The 22412-nt window shown below is 36.0% G+C and overlaps 1 protein-coding gene across 43 annotated transcripts in view; it reads right to left on the reverse strand.

The window, feature by feature from the left end:
- IRAG1 (inositol 1,4,5-triphosphate receptor associated 1) overlaps window positions 1-21988 on the reverse strand; it is a 90087-nt gene extending 68099 nt beyond the window's left edge. For 18 of the 43 annotated variants that reach the window (XM_074585987.1, XM_074585980.1, XM_074585962.1 and 15 more), the window contains exon 1: window positions 5582-6174. The gene's annotated coding sequence lies outside the window, so the exon portion shown is untranslated. The other 25 variants (XM_074585983.1, XM_074585976.1, XM_074585971.1 and 22 more) reach the window with 12 other exon arrangements.
- Window positions 21989-22412: the final 424 nt, after the last annotated feature.

The raw sequence follows: 22412 nt of genomic DNA on the forward strand, positions 1-22412 counted from the left end.
TGCTCTGATCAACTCTGATCTTTACCTGTTAAGCAACAGAAAAAGGGAAACTGTCTTCATATTAAGTGAAGCCAGATTCTCAGGAGCGATCAAAATCCACTGAGACAGACAGTTCATGCACACAGGCAAAGCTCTGCACATTCCTAACACAGCAACAGTGATTTACAAGAAGTGAGAGTTTGACCTGATACGTGGTTTGAGGAAATACAATTCATCATTTTCATAATAAGAAAGGCTAATTTTCTCTGGTATAGTATTTTTCTCTGAGTCCTTTAAGTTCTGTATCATTTCTACAAGCGATCAGTGAAAAACACCACTTGGTGTTTAATATAATTTCTAAACACATTTCTAGCCATGGAAATACCAAGCAGCAACAGGACAGATTTCCTGGAGGATCTTTAGGTATTATTCACCTTTCTGTTATGGTTATATGTCAGTTTTGTATAAAGTGGGATGGTTGATGTTTGCCATTTTACCAAAAAAAAAAAAAAATTTAAAACCTGTTAAACAGGAAATGTCAGACTTAAAAAAATGAATCCAACAGGAAGTGTCAAGAGATTCTTATAAGGGTACAAGGTTGTTAATATTCCAGGGAGTCTTCCATAAGCGCACAGTATATGTTTTGGAAGGGACATTTTAATGGTGTGTTTTATGCAAGAGAGATTCCAAAACAGGTCCCAGAAGCTCAGCACAAGCATAGAAATTGATTTTTACATGTTGAGGTTTTAGAATATATACCACAAGTTCTTCCTCCCTGTCTATAACATATTTTCACTTAATTCAGTGAACAAACACAGAACAGTTTTCAAGTCTCCCAATCTTAAGCTTTAAGTATCTAAGATACTTGGGAATTCTGATTCATGTGCTTGGTTTTCTACAGTCAGCTCCACTGACTACTGCACTTACTAAAAACAGCTTTTAGAGCAATGCTAATAATGATACCTAACAAAGAACAGGAATGGTAAGTTTATTAACTGTAACAGCCCTTAGGGAAGTCAAGATGATAGGCACAACTACACTTGCATAGGAAGCTAAGCACAATATTTAGGTTTGCTTACAAGATTTTTCCAGTCTGAGATGTGCAGAACATCAACTTGTCTTAGCACCTCCTCCTGGGGCAAACTCCACCCTCCACTGCCACTAGGCCCCTAGTCATATCGTGCTGTTTTCATGAGCCCAGGGGTGAGTCACATTCATTCACTATTTGAAAAGACAAATATGGGAAATTCAGTGCTTGAAACTGTGAAGCATGTCTGCATTTTTATACGCTATTAAGTTATTTCCCTTCCTCTCCACAAGCTCTTCAATTTATGGTTAGACATTTTATTTGTAATTTTTCTGTTCAGCAGTTAGAGCACAGTTCAGCACAACTTTGGAATTTTTAACAGGAAATGTTAATTGACATAGCATGCTTTATTATATTCTACTACCTGCACATATACACCTCCTTCTAAAAACGCCTTTTCAGAGACATTTCAGAGAAACTGAGGGAACATTTGAAAACTAAATAATGGATATTTCTTTTCCACAATTTCAGAAACAGATCTCATTCTACGGATCCTACCATTTCTTAGTGCCTCCCTCTGAGTCCAAAACAAGATGGGCAAAAAGGGACCCACTGCTCCTACTCATCTTCTCCTAGATTTCAGACTCTTATTTCCCGCTAACTAACATAGCCTTTACCTTTGTGGTATTCACCAAGAGCCTGATCTGGCACCACTAAAGTGAATGGAAACTTTGCTGCTGATTTCAAAAGCAAAGGCTCAGAGCCAAATTCCCCATGTATAACTTCAGCACTACAAAACATTCTGCAGACTAATATAAACAGTAATAATTTTACTCTGAAGGCAAGCCCCTAGCCCAAAGCAATCGCTATACTTGACCCAGCAGCACAGAATGTGTCTACCATGTGTCCACTTCCAGGATGCAAAACCTTACAACTGGTAACAAAAAAAGTGCACAGCTCCTACAGAAAATGCCTTTCCACCCCCACTGTTTGTTATATCAACTTTTCAAATCCTTTGCTTTTTGCAGAAATTGCAGGAACTAGCCCAGTGGATCCCATTTTATAGCCATGAGATAGCGACTCTGTAAGCGTATTTGCACATAAATTAGGGGACAGCACAGGGATTCTAAAGTATAACTTTATATCATGACAAAACATAACAGAATATGCTTTAGCATTAGTTGGGGCAAGAAAATTTCAGGTTTACATGCACACTTGAAACACGTTACCTGCCAAGTTTGCATGTTTCCCTCCCTGCCTCTCTAATCCTCCCCTCTCCAAGCAATCTGTGTTAGCATAAAAAAAAATTCTACAGGCCTTACTTGTCCAAACCTACAGGTGATCATATTTACAATATTACAAGTCCCTGATGACTTGTGACACCTAAAGACTTTGGGTTTTGTACATTTTAAGGGCAGGTAAAAGTTCTAGCAGATGGTAAGGTATTCTTGATTTCAGGTATTAGTGGTGGGTGGAGTTGGTCATCATTGTTGGGTTTGCTGTTGTTTAAATCTTTCAGATACTTAATACATTTGTTAATTCCTATGTAAAACTGAATTTCTCAAATTATTTTCCAGATTGTAAAATTAATGATAGACACATTGAAATAAACAAAGTAAAGAAAAATCAAGAAAAAGCCTATTATATCTACCTACTGAAGAGGATTAAATCCCAAGATGCTGTTAGAGTCCAAGCTCTCCAACAAAACTTGAGGCTACAAGTCCACTTGCTCTAAGTAACAAACCCCTCTCTCCTTTTCAGAATTCTTTGGACCTGCTTTCCGGGGAGGGAAACTAAGTTGTTATTTCAAAGTGCTACCATAACAGTCACAGTCTTAGTTCTCCACTACACGTGTACATAAGCAATAATTCATCTCTTGAGTCACTAGTTTATAAGCTTACAAGGATCCATCACCCACTCAGATTTCCTTTCTGTCAGTGATACTGAGATCCAAAACATCTCTTTGACCCACTTTTCAAAGGAAGTACAAGCAGAGAGCACATCACAAGGAAATTCTTATGCTTAGTTTACAGGAAGGCTGCAAGTTAGGACAGAAAAGAGATCTTTCTCTGCCCACAAATCCCCCAGATCTTTAAATAGCCCACAAACCTTAAAACAGCAAGAGTTTTTTCCCTTTCCACTCGCAAGCCATTTGATGCTTCTTTTTCCTGGACTTACAGACTTCTCTAAGAACAGCATCTTAGATGAGGCCAGAGAACTCCATGACATGTAAGGAACATATATATATATGACCCTTGAAATGAGAAGCTTTCATGTCCGTCTCTTCTCAGTACCAACTCCCTATACCCCAGTTTCCATACTCTGTCTTATCCAGCTTTTCAAAAAATTATTAGACACCATATTATCATTAAAAGCTGTTGGAAAGCAGATTGATCCAAAGGAGGATGGAAGAAGCTCGTGCTAAAGATTGAAGCTATGAATCTGACTGCCAGATAATCCTTAACTTCTGCTGCTTTGGTCCCAGATAAATAGGACTGTAGTTATTAAAACTGACTGAAACATATAAAAAGATAGGAGGTGGGGAGGTTTGTAGGTTTCATGCCCACAGCCAATTTAGAGCTTAATCCAGAAGGATGTAAAACAGATGGATTTATGTAGGTTAAATACATTGATAATCCTAGGTACTTTATCATAGTGTTAATGTTAACACACAATTTTCACTATCTACAAACAAGCAACCTGTACTTTTTGTATTAAATTACACTTATTGTCATTATAACGTCTTTACTGAAATAAATTTAGATACGGGCGCTATATCATATATTCTAAGTTACAAAATAAAAAAGGACTGTATAGAATAAGAACAATAGTTGCGGAAATGCTACAAGATATCATATATTATAAGTATACACTTAGTTCAGATGTGGAGGAGTTAGACACAGATCAGTTACTCCAGTCTATAAACAAATTTAAAAATAACTTATTAAAACTTAAATGCCTTCTAAATACCATCTGAAGTTGCACATCCTTGCACAAGTTGAAGGGGTACAGAAAATCTCACATGTAAAGTAACACATGCAAGATCAGCAAATCAGAATGAGGGCCTCTGGAGGCTAGAAAATACAAGAATATTAAAAGAGCGAGGATTCTCTAGTACTCAGCATTTAATATATTGGACTGTTTCTTAATTTCCACTGTTCTAATAAACTCAGATTTCTATGGGTTGTATCGTTAGATTATTAAGCTCCAAGTTTGGTATAATTGTTGATTTGGAATAAAATTGTTCATTTAAAACATGAAGGTCAGCTAGGAGATTAACCTAAAAGTAGCAAGCTGTTCGCAAATGATAGTCCAGAGAAAAATAAAAGGAAAATTAAACACAAGTTTTGCAACCAGATCAACAATGTTCTAACAAGTAAGGTTCATTTATCTTTTGACGCTGGAAGAAGTTAACTTCCGTTAAAGTATACAAAACACCTACCATATCAAATATAAATGCAGTAACTGTTAACACTTGCAGGAACACAGTCTATGTTCAGAACTCTAAATTCACCCAATCTTTGCATAGCATAAACTAAAACCTGTCTAATCACTCCACAAAGATGGAAATCTGCTACTGCTGATTGCAGAGAATTTTTCACCAAATGAAACCATGCTATATACAATTTGAAAAATCAACTCACTAATGCGAGTTTTTACTAATATGCATTAGTAACAGAAACCTGATTCTTCAATTTCAGCTATCATTTCCTTGTAATGACCTAATTCTTTCATATTGTTTACATACTGCTGTCTGAAAAAAGCTTAACGTATACATTAGTAAGACAAAAAAAGCGTTTTAATTTGGCAAGAAAATAAAATACACTTCGGTGCAGAGTACCTATCAAACAGCACAGATAAAACTGAAGACTGAAATATCAGTGATTTTTCATACTAAAGAAAACATGCTTTAAAATTTGAAGGTGGTTTGTTTTTTTTTTCTGTACAGCATTTCAATTAGACACAGCTTCATGGTATTAATTTACCTCTAATAGGATTAAAAGCAAACACATACTATATAAAGAAATGGCTGTGGAAGTGTCTTTTTAAAAGATAGGTTCCAGACACGAGTAAGTAATCCATCGAAATGAACAACTCCAGCACTGTTAAAAGCAAGCATGTGGGAAGGAAAGTCATACAATTAAAAAAAAAAAAAAGAAAAAATAAATCTGTTAAATATCTATTTCCCTATAACATGTACTGCTGCTAACTAAGACTCTCTAATGGTCAGCACAATACAGATAATAGCATCTGTGAATCAGGTTGCCTTGAATTACTGACTACGTACCTTGATTAATCAAGTCTCAGTATAATTAACACAGCTTTTTCTTTTTCATTCTTGTATATTCCCAAACAGTATGTAAGAAGAACTAGGTTTTGTTAACTGCATCCACTTTTTAAGCAGCTAAAATTTCAAGAGGAGGTAGAATTTGAAGGGAGCAAGGGGGAAGAGGTAGAAAGAACCAACTATTCAGTATCATAACAACAAGGTACTGTACCTTTAAGGAGGAAATATGGTTCCGTTCTGTTTCACGGCTGAAAAAGAGCTTATTCTCAGTTATAGAGATTACTTACCTAAAACTTCAGTTATTCCTCTTTTTCCCCTCAGGCCAGCCTCTCTTTCACTCTTGGGAGCTTTTACCATTTAAGGTCAATGTTACATCTGGCTCTAGTAACTAAAGCTGAAGCAATTTTTAACTCAGAGATCCAACAGGCTGTCTAACATTAGAATGAGAGTTTAAATTTAAAGTAACTCTTCAGAAAGCCTCGTTCTTGCCTCAGAGAATTACAGAATAAAAGGCTTTCCTATTCTGGCATAAGTACTCTGAGCACAACACGATGCAGACATCCCATTAGCATTCTTCAAGTTCACTGCATATAAGGCTCTACTTACTCATTTCTGATTAAAACGGGCAAGTAGGAAGAACACATGAAATAGTTTACATCATGTTATGTTAACCCTTAGAATTTTTTACTGGAACAGCTGCTACTATTTTTCATTCCCCGCTCCTCCTTTGTTTGGTCAGAACGATTCTAAATTACAGAGCCAATACAAGGCATGTGAACTTTTAAAGAATGCTGGCTCCAGTCCAGTCATGGGCTCTGCTCTCCACTTGCAAAATATGAATAATTCCCATTGAAGTCCACCAAAGTTGCTTGTATCCCATGAGAGAATGTAGCTGCAAACGGAGCATGAAGAGGGGAAAAAAACCAACCCACAAAACATTTAGCACTCTGTATTCAAGTACCTGCAGGAGAATCACATGCATTTGATTCAGAGCTCAGCTCTGGAATGGACATAGATCGTACTCCGGCCCTTTAGCCAATTCAGATTATTTATTTATAAGTATTACAATTACATCCACGGATCCTAAACTAAGAATTCTGCTTATGTCAGGTACTGTAAAGTTGTTAAATATAAGCAAGCCAAACCCTGTCCAAAAAACCTTTCACAATTCAAGTAGAGACAAGAGAGCTGAAGGTGGGAAATGTCAAAAAATTGCACCACAATGTACATAAAATTATTATTGAGTTTGGAGGGGACATATTAGGCTTGCTTTAAGAGAATGGAGCAAACGATGATACTAAATTAACTTCCTTTTGATAATGGCTAGTAAGAGCATCAAGGCAGAATCAGATCACACAAAGGAAAGTAAGGATTTGATGATTTGACTTGGAAAGCACACTCCATAGGGGACTGATGCATGGAAACATCAGGATGCTTGTAGGAGAAGTGGGCAAAGTTGAGTTGATTGCAACATAGCACAGTCCCTGTAACATAAGGATATAAGAAGCTGGGCGCCTCATTTGTGCCATATCAGGCTTGAGTGTGTATTAGGAAGTCTGTTATTCTACACGTAAAACATTCTTTGTCCCCAAAATCAACATAGTAAAAAAAGTTCTGAAAAACTTCCCTAACATTGGCATTTAAGCTTGATCCCAAAATCATGAGAGTAGATAGATGTTTCAAAAACCATTTCAGGTCTTGATGTCCTTTGTCCACTTACAGTCCTTTGCACCATTACTGGATCTCTGACAAGACATTTTAACATATCCACTTTAATCTTTTTGAATTACTATTACCCACAAACTTGAGTTCTGAAATATTCTCTTGTAGCTCAGCAGGTGTACAGTCTTTCATCTAGTTATCTGCAACTACAGAAGTCTTACTAGCATCTGTAATTCATCATTTCTCAGAATTTCTAGGCAACAAGTGTTAAATGTTTCTTTTGTCTGCAATATGTGTTTCTTTTAAATCTGCACACATCCGTTTCACAGCAAAGACTGCTTTAAACCCAGTTTCGGCACGAACAAGTTGCTTACTGCCTTTTAGCACTACCATCCTCTGGGAAGAAGCTTTTTGATTAAGTTGCTCGTCCATTGGTCTAGCACCCTATAACCACAGTTAGCCAGATTTAGCTAAAATTTGTTAAAGTAACGGAGGTATCAAAATATTTTAAAGTTTCTAGAAACTTCATGAAGTCAGCAGCTTGTAAAGGAGATTTAAGCTATTGCCCCTGCTATGTGAGAAACACAGAGTGACAGAGTTTTGGTTCTCTTTTGTTTGACCCATCCACTCAACACCACACAAACATGATCCCTGCAGTTTAGGTAGTAAACAGAAGGTGCTCATGAGAAGGGGAAAATGATGCTTCCATCTTCAGCTCCTGAAACTGCTTGTATATTTTTGTATCCTATAGCATGCTCAATGCTTTAGCAGATGCTTTGCCCAGAGGTTTGTTTAACATGAATGATCTCTGGCCAAATGAAAGTGAAACTTTCTAACTAAAATACAGGTTTTTGAATGAGGTAATCTTAGCATCTAAAAATTAATTATTTTAACTAGATTGTTACCATTGTATAAAGAAGGCACAAGGACATGTAGTATGTAAGTAAAACTTTTCATACCTCTTTTTTGTTTGTTTGCTTTGATCTTGTTTTTTTAAGATCTGGTGATACCAGCTTCTTTTAAAACATCCTAATACAGATGGCTGGCCACATACAGTAGCAGCAAACTCTCCTCCCCTTTCCAACATAACCCAACATATTTATGTTGCCAGTATTAGGGTAGTGTATTCCCCAGGAATAGCATAAAGTTATTCTCTTATAAATATTCTGAAGTATCTCAGAGTAGGTAGATGTGCTTCTGTGGGGGATACATATGGCCTGGCAGTGAGATGTATGTGCCCCCACCAGCCAACTTTCTTTTGCTTTTCACAGCTCTGGGACTTATGAAAGAAGTAGTGCAATATGTATCTATGCTAAGTTACATGACTTGGGCTCCCTAAATTTAACAATTTTTACTTTTGCCTTTGAAGAGATGAACACAATCCCAAAAATACTGGTCATATGGAAATAATTGAGAGTTCTGCCCCTAGGCCTGAAGTGCAAGTAATGTTTCATGCAGGATCTTTGATTTTGGGGCACAACCATTTTCAAGTGTAAACTTTCTTTGAGCAACAGCAGACAAGTGATCTTGCTACGCATTTTTTTCCTAGTTTTGGCTTTAACTGGGCAGTCTGGGATATAAGAACTCTAACTCAAAGGTTTATTTGGGTAGACATATTTGTAGGTGTATACATTTGAGCTTTTGATAGGCTCAGGATAAAGCTGTAAATTCTCCACCATATGTATAGAGTACTGCCTAGAAAATAATTTTATAAAAGAGAATTCCCATATTATTTTGAAGAATTTATGCTTCAGGACTTTAAAATACATTGTATTAAAAATGCTGCTTATTATCCTTTCTGCCCATACATAATTGTCATCCGTGTGATAACAAAGATGCATGCTATAGCTGACAAAGTGTAAGTGGCAAGACATGATTATATGCACTATTCTTTATTCAGTGACTAAAGTATAAAGATTATTAATCAGGCAGGCTAAAAATTTGCAGCAGAAGTGATAATATTTGCACTTAAAACTGGAGTCCTATGACATGATTTTTCACATTTCATTTTAAAAATATCCAAAAGTATTTTTACCAGTTAAGACTTTTGTCCTACCACATCTAGAATGCATTTCTGTCAACCTCAGGTTCGCTTCACAAATGCCAATGAGCACTGACTATTTTGTTTATTGAATTAATTGTATTAGCCATACTCATCCTCTTATTTCTCCTCAACTGTATGGAAAAACTAGTTAACTGAGTCTAAATTTTATGCCCAAGATTTCCTGTGTGCATTCATTTTCTTGAACAGAATTTTTTTTGTTAATTTAAATGTTTGATACAGTATCAGATTTGTGTTTTCTGTGGGTTTTCTGGCTTGTATGTTGCTACCTCTACAGTGCACACAAAAGTCATCTTATTTTATGCTGGTGTCCGTTATGCAGATCTCATTTATGTATGCAACTCTAACACTGTGTGGCAATCTTATCTGCCAGTTCATCCAGACAGGAGAGAAAAACAAAACACGAACAGGTCTGATAAGTAAATACATTACAAAAAATATACAAAGCAAAACATGCAATAAACTTTCCACATCTGGGACTCACTCATTCTGCTGAATACTAAATCCCAACTGGAAAGTAAAATATTTCACCTAAAATGTATGCTGGTTCAACAGGATGGTATTAGTCAATATTCACCCTGCCAGCCAGCTGAGCAGCTATGCTAGATAATTAATGCAAAATGTAACAAAACTTTATGGTACTTCTCATAACATTTATGCAGCAACTTTTCTAGATGAGTCTTTTGAAAGACGGGAGTTTAGCTTCCAACTTTCTACAGCAAAAGCGAAGCACTTCATATGAATCAGAAATGTTAAGTTAAAAGAATATGCCATCGCAGAATAAGAGCCTGCAGAACAAGGAGACATATGCTAGAGTCCAGTCATCTTAAAGAAAACATTTATATTGAAAACAATGTTAATAAAGTTTGCTTTGAGGTCATACAGATGATCCTGTAAACTAGTCCATGTTATGTGGAAAGATTTGAAACCATAGAGAGAAATACTCAAAGTCCTTGCAAAAAACCTACTAATTAAGCCATAACAAGTCTTTTTATTTATAAAACTAACATTTTTCTCAGTCTCAAAATAGCCAGCTAATAGTCTCTATATGAGAAACAGACGAAGTCCAAGAAACAAAATGTCAATCTGTTTACTAGCATTCATTGCCAGATAATCAATAAAATGATCCAAACTGACAAACACAGTTTAAATGGCCAAGTCTTTCTGCAAAAACGTTACACAAAGCATTTACAAAAAACATTGTATGGTAATTTCACATATTCATGTTGTGTCTTTTTTTTTCTCCTTCCTTTAAGAAAATGATTTTAAAAATGAAGTTCCAATAAAATCACCATATTAAGACGTTTAGAATAGTTTACAGGAAAAGCAAAACAGTATCAGAAATTTAAACCTTTGTGGGTAAGAATGTTATTCTGTTTCCATGCCCTTAAAATCTAGCCTGCCAAGAAGCTAAAGATATTACATACTTTTTAGCGCACACAGAGTATTCCAAGGTCATCAACACATTTCACTTAGTCTAATGAACTGTTTTCTAAGGTTCAGCTTTGATTTCTGCTAATAGCAATTGAAACCTTAGCATGTGTACAAGTAATGCATTTAATATATTCTTAAATGATCATCCTGTGTTCTATGGAAAAAACTTTTGGGAAGATGATCCAAATGAAAAAAATGCAGTCATATTTTTGAAAAAAAAAAAAAAAAAAAAAAGTTTTTCAATCAAAGACAATACTCCAGAAGACTTTGACATAATCATGGCCACTGAGTGACAAATTATCCATAGAGAACACCTCCCATCAGAGCCCATTTTCTGTTTTGATTTTGGGGGCGGGGGAAGGGACAGGGGGGCTTGAAAAGGGATCTGTAATAGCTGGATTTCGGGAAAACAGGAGGGATGAAGCTTTACAATAACTTTTCTGGCAATCTTTTTAGAAACCTGAAGAGGTTAATATGCACTATGACTAAGCTCCATCTTACCTTGCCTGTGAGAAGTCAGACAGAAGTGAAGATTTAGAAGAAAAAAAATCCAAAAGCTGACGGGCTTCTCCTTCCACATGGATGTACGCACATATAATAGCATACTACTGCACTCAAAAGTACAAGTGAAGGAGACTAGTACTGCACACTAATCTAGGTCGAAATAGTAAATTATACTTCTTCCTAAATTCAGTATTGATATTGAAGTTTGGACTTCCTATCATATTCCAGTCTAAGAAAAGGGAAATTAAAATATTGCAAGAAGATACTTTAATCCATAGAAAGAAAATAATGACTTTGCTTTTTCTTAGGAAAAGACCACAAGACAGATATTTTTTAGGCTTTAATCTGACATTCCCTTGCTGAATTAATCCTAAATAATAATTCTTACTGCCCATATTGATCCAGAATGCTTGCAGACTCAATTAACAGCCTTAGGTTTTAAGAATTAGTTGCAGGGTGAATAATACATTTACCACATAGTAAAAATAAACTTACCAGGAAGTAATGTGGGAAGCTTTTATCAGGGCCACAGTAACTGATCTCCATTCCAACAGCAGAAAATAAAAATAAGTACAAACCCTGGCCAGAGAATGACTTTGGTTAATACTTGTTTTCAGTGCTGGAATTCCACTCTTTGTCATTTATTCTAAAATTTCCAAGAGCTTGTGAAAAAAAAATAAGGATAGAATACTTATTCCACCTCTACCAGTAGAATTCTAGAGAAAAGCTTTTAACTCACATTTTTGTTGATTTGATGACTGCTGCTGGCAGACTGTTGCAGGGTTCATCAGATGGTTTGTGTCTTTGTACTTTTCCTTAGAGAAGATTAAAGTAGTGCACTGCAAAAAGCAAATAAAAAAGAGTATCAATAGGGATGTCTATAGATAAAACTGTCTGTCACTTGTAACATTGTAACACTGCGGTTTTGCAGTCTCAGTTATTTGAGATGTGATAAAATTGTGATCATTTGGGTTAAAGTGATTGGCTTCAAAAGACTGATTTTCAGCCAGCATGGTTCAACTGTTTCCCAAAAAAAGAGTAAAAATTGTTATATATGCTGAATATATGTAAGAACATTTTTGGAAAATTTGAAAGAAGTTACTTGATGTTTTGCAGAAAAGAGATTCAATCTGTGGATGCAACCATGACTTTTGCTTGTCCCTTTGGAATTATCCCATTTTTAAATTTTTTTTTTAAGTCTCAAGTAACACATTTCTACTAAGTACATGCTAAGAGTTTGGCAGTTTTGGAGTACAACATTCATTAATTTTGTATGTTCAGTGTCACCATATGTATATGTACATAGCTAAATGTTTATCTGCCTCAAAGAAGCATTGTAAGGAGAAAGCTGGGATTAAAAGAATCATTTATTCAACTTTTTCCTAGCTTCTCATAGAAATAGCTGTGGGGCGTAGGACCGGTGCCTCATTTTTTGCCAACGTTCAAAAGGATGCATTTCCAGTGAGAATTTTTACCAGATCACCCTTAAAGCACGCTGCATTTCTGTCATGCCTCCAGAACTGCCTAAATCACAGTTTTATGACTCATTGCAAAGATATACCAGTATCAACGTGAGACTCTACGATATCTTTTCTCTGCTAGCTCCTTTCCACACCCCGCTTTCCATCCTTCCCTCTGATCTAGATTGTATCACCTCAAATCTAAAACCTAATACCCCTTCCTACATTTCTTCTCATACTTCAATCTGACCATAATTTCCTGGTGGGTGTATTTCCTAATGGGCAACCAGGTGACCTATTTTTCTGTATGTTCTCTTCCTAGGATTCTCTTCAAGGTGGATGTCCTAGTTTTAAAAGGCTGGTTCAAAAACACCAGCAAAGTCAGGGTTCTTTTGTTTTAGTTATGAGCAAGACTTTCTATTTTTCATAGACATATAAAAAAAACAGACATAGACATTAAAAAAATAAATGTTTATCAGTTCTTTTAAAAGAAATCTTAAGCCTCTAAGAGCGGTCTTGTATAAAGAAAATAAACACCAAAAAATCTGATAAGCCAATACCCTATCCTGTATTTAAATATATATATTTTTAAAAAACTAATCAATGTCACCTTATGATATACTGAACTTTCACAAAACAAGAGACTGACATGCTTTTACTAGGAAATGCATATTCAGAGTTGGATCATCTCATACTGCAACAAGGCAATGAAACATTCATCAGCGTTGTGTTTTAATCACCAGAGCAAGTGATTCTGCTTTTTGTGATAGTGTTTGCTTTATTTAAAACACGCAATCTTCATCCACAACTGCTTCAGTCCTTTCTCTTACCTACTACCCTGTAACAGAAAAAAAACCACAAACAAACAAATCCAAGCCAAAACCAAAATAACTGCAATATTATTTAGAGATACGTACCTGAAGAAAGGGAACATATAAATAATGGGATATGTGAGAATCACATAACTTTGATGAGATGCAATGATCCTGGAACTCAGAGAGATTAACTAAATATTAAATGTATTAATTAGCCCTGAGTACAGCTACTTTGTATTCTGATGCCGTTGTAGTAAAGTTTAGTAAGAAAAAAAGCGTTACATATAACTATGCCAAAAAGTACACCCATGTATATAAGGGTGTGTCATAGTACCATGCTTTGAAGTAAATGTTGTAGTAGAATGTACCAATATTAATAAGTGCGCTCCTGCAGGTCCCAGGCTGGTAGCAAGCTCATATTACCTCCTTCTCCCTCCAGTAGGATTGGAACAGACTGGAAATAGCTTTTCTGTTTTTATAATAGAGATCAAACGGGGCATGTCGAAAGCCATTCCACTTTTTACCTCCTAGCCCACAGATGTTCATCAGAACATCTGGGCTTTTACCAGAAGGACAAGAACAGCTGGCAGCAGCTTGGCATCTAAAGCCCCCTTCTTTCACCCTGAAAGGGATTCAAACACAAGCATGTGCTCAAATCCGCTGTACAGTGCACTATACTCTAAGGAATGTAGACACAGCATGGACAAAAACATGCCCCAATCCTCCACACAGTGATGGAGATGATGGTGGCATAGGCTTTGACAGATTAATGTTTTCCCCAGAACACGCTGCATAGCTTTTACCAGGGGAGGGAAGAAAACTATTAAGTATTGCTTCATCATCCTCTCCTGACTGACAGCACTAGTTGTATTTGCAGAGGATTGCTTCAGTTAGGAAAATGACTATCAGCATTCCTTTTCCCTGGAAATACTCCCACTGTTTCTTGAGTTAATCACATGGTTTCACAGCAGTTTAGGTGCTGTCTATATTTTCACAAAAAGCCACGTACCTGTCCTAGGTGCCTGCATCATTCTCAAAAGCAGCTTGTCAATCAAAGTTTATGACTCCCCTTCCTCCCTGACTGTGAACTGCAAAGCATTTCTGGTTTACCTTCCCTCTGAAATCTGGCTACTGTACAATACAATTCATTTACACGTTCTTTGTGGAAAAAGCTGAAGAACAAAAGGCAGCTGCAGGCAGAGAAATAAAGCAAGGAGGGGTATCAGTTGTAAAATAGCCAATTCCACAGCAAAAGTGCTGAGTTGTATGACATTATGAGAGAGACAAATTATATCACTATAGAATTATAGCATTCCAGGCAGCCTGAGATTTAAATACAATTCACCATTCTCCAATCTGTTGCTCCAGGCTATGCAAATAACTTCACTTACTTGACATATATTTTTTCCCCCTCAGTTGTAAGTTAAGATGACATTTGTCTTTTGAAACAATACACAATTTGAAAAACAGTTATTTCCTCAAGGAGAATATTCTACCTGACAATTTTCATCCCTCTTCGTGCATTGAAACCCATATTTCTTTTGAACAGTTCTATTAATACTAGAAGGTATTTAACTGTGCAGTATAAAGGAACTTGCTCAAGACACCAAGGAAAATATTTTTTCTTGGTTGATTCCTCAAAATAAATACAATAAAATAACCTCTATACAATATACAATAAAATACGCTCCTCTATAAAAGTCACTCTAAACAATGAAGTGTAGTAGCCCATAAAGAAATTATAGTATATCCTTTAATATTTTCAGATGGGTTGGTGAGGAGAGGTAGTAAATCACAAATTAGAAAATGGAAAATAAAGAAAGCCCCCAAACCCTTTGTCTCTTGATTCACAAACATGAATCCTAATTCCCTACTGAGAAAAAAGCCAGGGAAAATAACTAATGCACAGAGGTAAATATAACCTGCTGGTTTTTTTGTTAAAAATAGCCACTAAAAGTTAACAACCCCTTCTTTTGAAATTTTAGTCGTCTTGGAAAACCACGCAGTTGCAGTTTTGACAGAGGGCAACTATCATTTTAGATAATACCTTTATATCAAAAATATTAATACCTTTAAATCAAAGGTATTAGGCACAAAAGTTCCTGCCCCCCAAGCCAAACAGGGCTTGGGTGAAGAAAAGCATGCTAAATATCATGTTTTACCCATCTACCTTTTAGACTATAGGGACAGCTGCTTTATATAGACCTGAACTACTGATTTCTGCAAAGCAACATTTGGTCCAGAAGGAAAACAACAAAAAGCATGCTGAACAAGCACATGAAAATACTGGGCTTCAAAGTGCTGTTTGTTCATTCTCATATTTGATTCCTCTTTGGGGAAATGCAGAGTTGGGTAATACTTTCTGATAAACTTTTTAAAACCTGCTTTCTATCCTGCTTTGATGCCTCATTAAAAAAAACTACAGTGCTCATTTGGTTTTATTCTAAGACTTATGTTCTTGATATTTACATTTCTCAGACTTGTTTCTTTTCAGGTTTTAGTCTCTTTAGGCTGCTAGTCCTTGTATTCTTGAGTCTATGCTAGACTCTTGTATTTTCTTAACTCCTCAAAGTCTGATCATGTCAAAATGTGTATTGGTATTTGTTTATGTAACTATCACTGTTCTACTTTGTAGAAGAAAAATGGAATGCTGTATCTAGCAGATACATTTTTCCCAATTGATTCAGATGTATTTCTATTTTGACAAAATTTTATAGCTGAAAATATAAAACAAAATCCTTTAACTCAGATTTCTCTTTTCACACATGGTTTCTTATAGTGACTGAGTTTACATCCAACTGAAATAATAAAACTCTGAAAACCTTCAGTAAAAAGCAAACAATTGAGAAAGAACTGCATGAATTGGGGGCGATTCAGTCGATAAGACAGTGAGGTGCAGACAAGCTATTGCAGCTACAGAAGAGAATATGCACAATTATTTGATATCAGGCAATTATACATATAAAAAGTTAGGATGTAAAATCTTATATGATCAGCTTGCCATCTTAAAAAAAAAAAATAAATTAAATCTTAAATGAGCACGTACAAATACCATGCAATTTTACAAGCTACAGAATTCAGAAAACAGAATTACAGAATACAGAAATATAGCTAAGTCAATGCTCTGCATAACTCCAGTCTTTCCCTTTGGTAAGGATACATTAGATAGAGCTAGATATAGCTATATAAATAAGTCTAGAACTACACTGGACTTCTGTAGAAGCTTCAGTAGAATTTGATCAGCTTGAATTTCATAGGGATTCATTCAAATCTGGAACAAAAAAAATCTTTTGTGTTCTGAAATGAAACCAAAAAAACCCAGTTAGAACTCTATTATATAGGTAACAGCAAGAAACAGAAGAGCCTGGAATTCAGCCCCTACCTAAGCTCTGCTTTTCTGCAGTTCTAGATTTTGGAGGGATGGGAAAAGCAATTGCAACAACCACCACCTGAAACAAACAAAAAACCCTAAACACACCTAGCAGCATTTTCCCTGTCAAAACAATAAAACTTAAGAACAACTGAACAACAGGTTCTTATCTGTACGCTCTGGAGAAAATTCCTCTCAAATCCAAATTTGGCAGCTAGTTTAAGCTGCGTAGAGTGACCATAACTAATAATCTATATAAGCCAATTACAATCCATTCTATCACTAGATGACCAAACTATCCTTCCTATACTTTTTATTTTAAACTATACAAACAAAGCCTGCCAGTACTTTTCAGGGAGAAAGAAGCTCACCATCAAATAGAAGAGGCAACAAACAGATGTTTACACAAGTGGCTTGGTGAGTAATCTTTTAAATCACCTGACATCAGGAGGGGGCAGCAAAAAGTGTGCAAAAATCACACAGACATACCCATAGTGATTTGAATTTTACACACAAAATTCGAATAAGATTCCTTTGAATTGTGGAAATAGGCCTTCTTACCAATAGGAACCCAACTGGAGTGATGTGTAATTGTTTTTGCATCATGGACTGGAAAAAAGGTAAATTCATGACAAGCAAAAAAGGCTGCTTAGAAAGTCTTTTCAAACTTTTCAGCTACACTTTTTACCACAGATCATAGGTACACATGCAAATTAAGCGGAAGTCAATGGCACATATGTAATGATTCAGGGAACTCGTCTATGTAACAGTGAGAAATAATAGATCATACAATACTATCACTATGAAAATTGCTCTATCCATAGAATAAGTTCATTTCTGCTAGTACAGTATATATTCACCAAGCTAGGACCAATGGAAAATGCTGAAATTTCTCCACTGCTCTGTCTAAAAAAGTAGAATGTTAAGGATATTGGCTAGAGTTAGAAAGAGCTACTACTTTCATCCTTCTCAGGGAGGAGGTTTGGGGAAAAAAAAAAAAAGAAGGAGGAGTCTCTCGGGAAGAAGTCATGCACTAAGTCCACAGAAACAATGAAAAGGCTAGCATAAGCTTAACAAATCTGGGAAAAGGAAAGACAATAAGAAACAGGCAAAGTAAGCAGCAAAAACCTAGTCAGGATAAAATGTACTAAGCTGAACGAACTTCATGGTTTAGAAGACAGTAACAATGACAGAGATCCTTGACATCTTTCTCCCCCCTAGACTGTTTCAGGCAGATGAGAGAAGACAAAGGCAAAGGCAGATTTATTTCTGTTTTTTCAAAATGGGTATTTTTCATGCCATTAAATAAAGCTTCATGTTGTTTTAGGACTCCCTCAAAACTATTGTTTCTTGCATTGCTTCTATCATTTTTGAAAGGGTTGAACTATAGCCCTTAGACAACGTATCTATGGAGTAATGTGAGGAATCTGTTAGTCAATTACTTGCCCTCAGAGACAAACAAGACAGAAACCCAAACATTCAGCATGTTTCCAAAACAGCTGGGATTTAGAATCCTACTACTGTGAAGCAGCAGCAGAGGAAAAATGCCAGAGCCAAAGGAGGCAAGCATGTTAGTGCATACTGAAATCCTGGGAAGCTTACTGCATACAAGCCCCGTGGGCTCAGTACAGAGTCTAACAAAAGCCTGAACAAGAAGAGTATGACCACATTTATGGCACAATTTCAGAGCAGATTATGTTTAAAACGTTACAAGCAATAAATCATAAGGTACCTCATTGAAGTATATCGTTCGCTAAAACATGCAGTGAATTCCAGCTTATTTCTCAGGTTTTCCAAGAATGAAAAAGACCTAAGTTTCAGCATGATTAAAACCAAGCTACGCTTGCACTATGGAAAAACAAAATGATTCCCTTATCAGAACAGTGCCGCATAAACAGAAGAAAACTCCATAAACCAGAAGTGCTATTTGAAAAGTTCCAGGATTTCCTCAAGTAAAGTTTAGGATTATTTCCCCTCTAAGAGTGACTTAACAGTTACTCACCATTTTACTATCCTTTTTTAAAATACATTGTTCAAAAGTCTAGGCATGCCTTTGGACAAAATAGAATTATTCTATATCAGGTCTGGTTACCAGCAACCACCTCATGTCCCATTTTAGTATGGTAATATTGCCGTGCCTGTTGTGTACACCTTAATTTGCTTGTACATTTTGATAATACATGTTACAACAGGTAAATTTTGTTGTATAATGGGTGACTGGGTCTCCACCCACCTGCAGAGAAATCAACGGTAAGAATGTACTTATCGTTTTCATGTTCAGTCCCTCTACTTAGTTAGATCAACCGATAATCCAATGGATTTTATATGCTGTGTTCTTATGTAGTATTATATGTATGTATGAAGTATGAAGTATTATAACATTTTGTTATCGACACAGTTCTTATAAATTAAGAAAGCTGTGGTACAAGAGGTACTTTTTTAAAAAAAGATTTTTTTGCTAAACGGCTTCTTAGAAGTCGGGGCATAAAATCTTCTTCAGCAAAACTTAATCAGAAGCACTTAGGAAACTGGTAGCTGTCACCCATGCTGTCTCTAGGGCAGAAGCTGGCTGCGAGGATAGGTGCCATTTCTTCACTACCCATACAGTAAAGTGTTTTTATGAAAAACCTCATCCCATCTTGCTGTTACTGGCAATGACAAAACATACCCTTCACCACATGGATATCCCAGTGCTGTTGGAGGGAGGCCAATGTGAGACAGGGAAAAACTACCCATTTACAAATTGCAGCAGAGACAGAAATGTGAAATATTGATACACATATGTACACAAATACACAGGAAAAATTAACCTGCATGTAGAGTACGGTAGATGTGGGTGAAAAAAAACAAAGGTAAGAAAGCACAAGATTGGAAAGACTGAAATATATAAAGATCAGAGCTGCCAAGCAATAATTTCACAGAATGCAAAGCTTGAGTGTGTTTGCTGCAGGAGAATGGCAATCCCTCCCTACAACGAATAGTAAAATTTGCAGATATGTTTGCATTTACATTTGATTTTTGAGCTTGAGATTATTTTAAATAAGGTTCAATAGTTTCTCCACAAAGTCCAGAAATTATGGGGGTTTGTTTGGTTGGTTAGTTTGGTTTTGTGGGGTTTTATGAAGTTTCGTGGTTTTGAAGCTAATTCCCCTCCTCATACCTCTCTTCCTTTAATTGCTTTTTAATTTAAAAAAATTAATTTTCTCTGCTACATTTAGTAACCTTCTAATTTGTCTAGCAAAAATTTCGCCTCCATCTTCTTCCCCAGGCCCCAGTTACCACAGCACTTTTCACAAAAGATGTTCTGCCAGGAGATTTGAGTCTTTGCGCTGACCCATAGAGGGGATGGGACAGGACTCCTACAGATCAAAGGTGAATCCTTGTGACATGCTGTAGAACTGAAGATAAATTGTGGATGTCTATTAAAAATTACTTTTTCCTAATGCTTTATAATGATCAAGCACATTTTCTGATCACTGGCATTAACTTAAAAGGCTTCATTTTGCTATTGTCTGCCACCCTCTTCTCTTTCAAAGGTGAAATAACACAGTTCAACACAGCAGTTGGAAGCCTGGGTGAAAAATTTAATTTGTCTTAATGTGTCTTAAAACCTACCCCCTTGTTTCTTCACACTATCTCTAGGCCAGATTGCAAGATTCCTCTTTGTTCTTCATGCAACTTCAGACTTGGACCAGTACTTTTTGGTGGGCTAAAGATGCAGCAAACTGTACAAACCCCACACTTCACTTTGAAATCCCAGGCTTTCAGGAGGAAGCTGCAAATCTCTCACCAATATAGAGACTCGTCCACAGAAAGCCTCCAAAACAAAACCCCTCTGTTTTCTAGATACTGCATGAAAGGATTTTTAGTGCTGCTAAAATACATATGTACACATACAAGCATATTAACTATAAAATGAGGTCTTTAATTTCATAATTTTGTTGAAAGATTTATTTTTTTTTAAATCTTCTTTTCACCTAACCATGAGAAAAGCTTTATGCTAATAAGATGTTATTTCTGAGCCAAATCACAGGAACCTTAGGACAACTCTTCTGACTGATAGAAGAATTTAACTCTCGCAGGAAACAGGAACAAGGAATGGGGAAAGAAGGGTTGTTTGCATATGCAGTAATGCAAAGAAGGAATGTTAAGCAGACATTGCTCCCAGGAAAGTACCTGAAGTTATTAAAAATCCTGACCACAAGTTAACATATTTAAAAAACAGGGTTACGGAATGTTTTACTGATGAAACATTTAAAGAAAGAAAAAAAGAAATGAAAACCACTTCAGCAATATAATTATTAACCAGAAGAGGAAAAATTTAGAAATCAGTGAAGTCGGATCCAAATATGTATCCCCTAAACCAAACTGCTGAAAGAGAGTTCAACATTTTCTACCCTGAAGACAGATTTTATGCTCTCTTTATTTAATCATTCAGAGAATATTAAAGAAAAACACATGTGCTTTACATTCAAATGATCTGTATATTGCAAATATGCAAATTTAAGAAAGGGAAGTAAGAAATAAACTAAAGACAGTCTTTTTAATGCCTATTAGCTTTTGAACACAGGTGCTGTTTTATCTGCTACAGGATAACTGCATGTTTGTCCTGCAGGAGTAACTATTCTTTTCCCCACAAACTCAATGTCATTAATTAACTTCAAAAAAAAAAAGTCTGAACCTGTGCAGTCCTAATGCTCTAGGCCAAATATAACTAAGCCAACTTCAAGTGAAATACTGAAGACAGTCTGGGCATTGTGATAACTGAATTAGATTTGTGCTGCCTTTGCTGGGCTAGTACTTAAACTAGCTCATTTGTGCTGCCTTAGTACCAGTATGTCACACTCCAGCCTACAGTGCACAGGTGCCACAGTTTTATAAATTCTTACAAGGCAAGTCATCTGAAGAAGCAGCCTGAATTATCCTACTTCAGTTTAGCCCTTGTATAATCTTGTATTAGTCTATAAAACTCTGAGATTTGGTGGAGCAGTATGCTCAGTTAATGACCTGAACATGTTCATTTTTTCAAGTATAAAACCAGAAAGGAAACAAAATATCTGTCTCAAATTTAATCTCTTACCTTGCTGAGGTCTCTCTTGTGTCTTTCATCTATGATGGATTCTTCACATACAGAATAGCTTCTCTGTTCACATTAAGAAGCAGAGATAATGCAACACTTCAAATACACAGATATGACTATTAAACAGTATTTTTGAACTGCATGAGAAATGCTCAAATGGGAAAACTTTGCAAAAATGTTGTCATCCTTATACTCTGTAGAAGCAAGAATATAGCATCTGCATTTGTCTTCTATATAACTCAGGCAACAATATCCTGGCAACCGCATTTCAATGGAACAAATCCAGGTAATTAAAATTACTACATCTAGCATCCATCTCTCTTTATCATCCCACTTGATAGGCCAGATTTACTTATTTGGGAAGTGATGGTCAAAAATCTGCTATATACATTTAAGTAAGATGTTATCTGTCTCTGAGATAATAGGACCTTTAATTTTGTTTGTGACTGTCCATTTAACTGTCTCGTTCACAGCACTATCTTTCTGAGAACTTCAAAAATGAACTTTACTGGTTTGGTACATGTACTACTTTTTAGACATATGCATAGTTTGGTGGATTTCATTAATACTTTACTAATAATCCTGTCAAGCTTTGTATTTTATGTACAAAGCTTAAAAGGATTAAATTCAGTGCACTGATGAACCAATTGATGCATTCATCCTGCATCATGTCCACTCACTCAAACATTTTAGTAGATTCCTAATACCATTAGTCAAAACCTTGGCTTCCA

The sequence above is a fragment of the Larus michahellis genome, chromosome 4 (assembly GCF_964199755.1).
Source record: "Larus michahellis chromosome 4, bLarMic1.1, whole genome shotgun sequence".
Classification (NCBI taxonomy): Eukaryota; Metazoa; Chordata; class Aves; order Charadriiformes; family Laridae; genus Larus; species Larus michahellis.